We start from the raw sequence: 5,805 nt of genomic DNA, 5'->3' as shown, positions 1-5,805 counted from the left end.
CCAGATCGTGGGAGATTATCAGTGGTCTTGTATGTCTTCCATTTTCTGATGATTGCTCCCACAGTTGATTTTTCACACCAAGCTGCTTGCCTATTGTAGATTCACTCTTCCCAGTCTGGTGCAGGTCTACAATACTTTTCCTGGTGTCCTTCGAAAGCTCTTTGGTCTTGGCCATGGCGGAGTTTGGAGTCTGACTGTTTGAGGCTGTGGACAGGTGTCTTTTATACAGATGATGAGTTCAAACAGGTGCCATTCATACAGGTAACGAGTGGGGGACAGAAAAGCTTCTTACAGAAGACGTTACAGGTCTGTGAGAGCCAGAGATTTTCCTTGTTTGAGGTGACCAAATACTTATTTTCCACCCTAATTTACGAATAAATTCTTTACAAATCCTACCATGTGGATTCATGGATTTTTTTTTCACATTCTGTCTCTCACTGTTGAAGTGTACCTCTGGTGCAAATTACTGACCTCTGTCATCATTTTAAGTGGGGGAACTTTCACAATCGGTGGCTGACTAAATACTTTTTTGCCCCACTGTATTTCATATATCAGTCTACTCTTCATTTTATCAGAAACAGTTATTACAGCTCGTAAATTGTCTTTTTACACATGTTTGTAAGCACTGAGCCACATTTACTAATGCCAACATAATAAAGGAGCAATATTTGTCTCTTATATATAATACATCTATATATACACTGTCAGAGATACTTGTCTTTGAGTGAAGATTTAAGGTGATAGGAAATATAAATAACTGCAACTTCAATCTTTACTGAGGCTCAGTATTTGACATGGAGTTCAAGTTCACTGCTGCAATAACTAAAGTTTAATATAATAATAACTTTAATATTGGCCATATTATGTTTACATTACCAAAGTGAGATGACTTTAGTCTCATGAACAACATAAGCTAATTTTTATTTACTAGCTAATCTTAAAATGACTATTCAGCACAGAAATGAAGCCCAACAATCATGTTCTTATAGTCCCGTGGTGTCAGCCTCAGATACTCAATAAATCAAACAAAGCTCAAATAAAAACAAACAAATGAACATAAAAAATGTCTCTGTCAAACAATGCTGTATGAAACGTTTCCAGCGATTAGTATCATGGTACTAGGCAACCTGAGCAGCTCGACGGAGGCTAGACCGTCCCATGTCACAAACCTCGCACTTCGCTACGTCGGCTGCGTCCTCCGAAGACCGAGAAGGCCGGGTCCTCCGAAGGATGCAGACCCTGAATTGGGACACAGCTATAACGTTGTTACCGGCTTCTCCAGACCTTTTCACATCTGTCACATGTGCTCCGGGTGAAGCTGCTATCTGGGAACCCATGGTAGACCTGCCAAATCTGGTATTCGATGGCAAATTCCAGTTGAACGCAATGGTGTTGAGCATTGAGCACAGGACCCACCAGAGGACAGCAGGCCCTTAAGCCACTCTCATGAAGTGTGTTTCAGATTATTTGGACATTCACACCAGTGTTCTCCTGGAGGTCATATCGTAGCTCTGGCACTGTTCATCCTGTTCCTCCTTACACAAAGGAGCAGATACCAGAGCAGTACTAGTGGATTTTGTAGATATTAAGAATGAGCGAGGATGAAAACTTCAATGAGCATTACATGAAAAAGTTATGTAATTTTTATTACATCAGCATTTCTGTACAATAGAACACCTGCAGTTAAAAAGGCCAAAACTATAATGATGAGAAGATTTATAGCTTATCTCTGAAGGTTTGGCACGATGAAAGGTAGGAAAAAACCCTTTTGGTTTATGTGTTACCCGACACTATAACAATAATGGAACACAACAGTCTCCTTTGTTAGACCTAATAGGCGACATCTCGGTTTCACTCTGACGTGTAACCTTAAAACTGATTAAAACGACAACTACACAAAATTAAAACAGCCACAAAGAACTGTTTTTGTCCTGCTGTGAGCAAAGATGGTAGTGAGTGCAACAAAATGTTTTATGAGTGTTTAAGAGAAAAAGGCTCTCTAGGACTATGTGTGTATGTGGTCTATAATATGCCACTTCTCATGTGTGGTTTAACACTCCCTGCAGATACTGAACGCCTGGGGGGGTAAGGGTATATTTTTCTTCTATACCTGTTTGTATGCAGCTGGTGTGGGAACATAAACATCAAAAATCCTGTTTGTATAGACATGTTAAAATGCATGATTTGAACCTGAAAAATAAATAAATCAATAAATCAATAAATCAATAAATCAATAAATATATATATATATAATCATGTAACCCTTAAAGTGAGGCAGTAAGTGACAATTTCACAACCTTGTTTGTGCAGCTGCAGCACTATGACAACCATCTCTGGAAAAAGCATCATTTGACTTTATTATAGCCTTCTCATGATCAAATAACTCTATGAACTAAAAATATGGAAAAAAGAAACTTGTTGCCCACAGCAGCTCAATGTGGCTAACACTAGAATTCACCAGCTGACACCTCATCCTCATTTAGGTTTGACAGCGTTTCTAGTTGGTAATGGCAGATGCCTGAGCAGGAACTGAGGCTGCAGTTTGGAGAAGCCCTCAGAGGAGACTGATGGCCCATCCCCAAGAAGCACTGATGACTGTCTGTTACAAAGGTCGAAGACTCTAACTGGTAGGCAGGCTTAAGATGACGAGCGGCTCGTGACCTCAATCAGGTTGTCAGGGATTGCACTGAATGAAGTGCCAGCATTATTGAATGTGCCAACAAACATGAAAAAGGAACGCCAGCAAAAGAGATCAGAAGAAAGTGCAGATGATGAGAAAACTTGATGAAAGAGTGAGGGAACCTGAATCAGGTAGTGACTTGGTCGGGGTCTGAACAGAGGCTCTGGCGGTGAAGCATGCTGGGAATTTTTAGGCAGGAGATAATTGCTGACAGCTAAAGGCTTAAGGGTGAGTTGAAATTAAACTGGAAGATGCAGACGGGTTACCAGGCTGGCTAGTTTGCTTCATTTGAGTAAGGTACAGTGACTACTGATTGATTCCATAACAAATAAAGGTGATGTTTTCAGTTTTGGAGGTACTGGTTGAATTTGGAAGGTCACTTAAAGGAGCATCACCTAACACAATGAAAACCTACAAAACTAGCAGCTGTAGATCTGATCATGATCAAGCAGGACAGTTGATTATAGAAGATGTTGCCATTTGATATTGCAAGGAGATGTTGCCAGAACCACAAAAGACACTGTGTGCTCTCTATCACTTTAACTTCACTCGCCTCTGTCAGTGCGCCCCAGGGCAGCTGTGGCTACATTGTAGTGTAAAGCGCTTTGGGGTACTTAGGGACTAAGTAAAGCGCTATACAAATGCAGGCCATTTACCATTTACCATTTAACACTGTGCCGTAATAAATAGGGGTGCAACGATACACAAAATTCACGGTTCGGTTCGGTTCAATACTTTGGTGTCACGGTTCGATATATTTTCGATACAAAAAAGATGTTCATGCCTTTTTAATTTGTCATTTATTAAAATTATAAATATATATTTTAACTCAAAAGTACAGTTTTTAAATTTAACCCTAACCCTTGTGCGTGTTTTTTATTTTGACAGCGAATGCGCACCTGCGGACCACTTATGTGCAGCCCTGGTTATTTAGCTCGTCATATTGCAGCCACAGAAATTATTTTGTCCATGAAACCATAAAGCTGCACTTTCTTTTTGCCTTATAGTCTGATTTGTCATAACTTTTCCGTTTTGTGGTAAGCTTTTCTTTGGCTGTCACTTCTTCACCCTGACCTGTCTTATTTGGCTCAGCAGAACTAAAATATAAATCCTGCTGCTTTTACACACGCACTCACATAAGCTCAGCGATTCTCTGCGCGATCAACCTCTCACATGTTTAAGCTTGCTGCGGGAGATTTCACTTGTCATGTTTGCGTAGTAAGCTAACGATTGATAAGACGATGTCAGAGGAATTGGTGCACAAATTATCATCACTCGCAGATCAGTGCTGTCGCTCTCTATACAAAGTTCGCGAGATTGCAAAGTGAAAGCAAAAAAACAAGCGGAAATTCAAACGCGACTTCAATATGTCACATATTGACAGTGGCTCACCCATGCCAATGACATAATTACCCAGCTACATTTCCGAAAGAATGCAAAAGCATTGACATATATTTTTCCTTCCTACAATAGCCCGACGGGCAGGGAAGAGATAGATTTTGGTAGCCCGACTGGAAAAATCGCTAGCTCCAGGACGTCGGGCTAGCGATATTGCGAGCCCTGTATCTGATTGAGGAATCACTCATCTTTGGAAAAGAGAGTTTATTACAGAGAAATGGCTCTTTCCAAAATAAAAGCTATACTATCCGCTTCTTCTGGGCTATATTCTCAGCAGCATATTAAACATATCAGGTCCCCATAAGGAGAATCATGTGCTAACGGCTGTCTAAATGACTCGGGTAAAGTTAGTAGCATGCTTGTCGTTTTTGTCTGCTTCCACTTGTCTTTGCACTAGGATGATGTTGGCGTAAATGTGCAGTCATATTTGTTGTGTTCCCACTAGTGCTTTCAGGTTAATCTCGTTGAAATGACCTTAACGCCACAACACGGCAAATCTCCGTTAACGAGCTACCGCCGATCGCCCCGTGCATGGGGCTAGACGGCCAACACGTTAACGAGCTAACTGCGCTAACACACTAGTTCCCACCCATGTAATTGAGCATTGCATGGCACATCCAACATAGTTTTACTTTAGTCCATGACTCGCTTACCTTCAGGGTCATACGTCACATGAAAACCAAAATAATTCCAAACACCAGATCTGAATGAGGGTGGGGGAGGTCCATGTTGCAAGGAGAGCTTAACTTCTGTCTTGCTAGCTTGCCCTGCGCTCTTCCTTCTGATGATGCTGTCTGTGTTGAGCGCTCAGTGGATCTGGGCTCGACAGTGCAGCCTAGGCGGAGTAGTCGAACGCAGATTCACTGAGCGCTCAACACAGACAGCATCTTCAGAAGGAAAGTTGATAAAATAAATTACAAATGTTGTATTGTTCGATACATATGCGTACCGAACCGAAAGCACTGTATCGAACGGTTCAATATCGATACGAATATCGTTGCACCCCTAGTAATAAACTAACAGGTTATTGTCGAAATGTTACCGCGGGAAAAGCATTTTTGCAGCTCAATGTTGAAGCTGCAGTTAATAACGAAGGTTTGCATGTTTTCGTTGTAACATGTGACGTTTAGCACAATAATAGATATTAAACTGTTTGACATGTAGTTTTCTGAATTCATTTATGTTGGAAGTGATAGCAGAGCTGTACGTTTTCATTTTTTCAGAACATGGTATATCATGTTTAGGTGGAAACCAGCGAGTTAACTTCCTGCTAACTTCTAACTCTGTTAAATTTAATAAATTCTGTTTTCATGGATGCCTGGATGTCAAACTTAATTGTTACAACTGGTAGAGCAGCAACGCTGATCATTTTATTAAAGATGAAAGAATTTAGACAGTTTTTAACTCTCAGTGATGCCGCAGTGTTCGTTTGACTTTGGGACCTGAAGCGGAGTTTTGGACCCAGACTACTCTGCGAGGCTCCCGGCTATGGTAGCCGAAATGCTCCGACAATCCATCAAGCAGTGCAGCTTCATAGCTTCGTACTAAAACTTTTTTTGACAGATTTTTGAGCGCCATGTACCACATAAAATCAGTTCAAGGTCAGTAAGCACAACCAGAATTCATTCATAAGGTGCACCGGATTATAAGGTATGCTGTCGATTTTTGAGAAAACTAAAGGATTTTAAGTGTGCCTTATAGTGCGGAAAATAAGGTAGACGACAGTA

Source organism: Aulonocara stuartgranti, assembly GCF_965226115.1.
Source record: "Aulonocara stuartgranti genome assembly, chromosome: 23".
NCBI classification, from domain to species: domain Eukaryota; kingdom Metazoa; phylum Chordata; class Actinopteri; order Cichliformes; family Cichlidae; genus Aulonocara; species Aulonocara stuartgranti.
The sequence above is the reverse complement of the archived record's forward strand: the minus strand, read 5'-3'. Positions refer to the sequence as shown.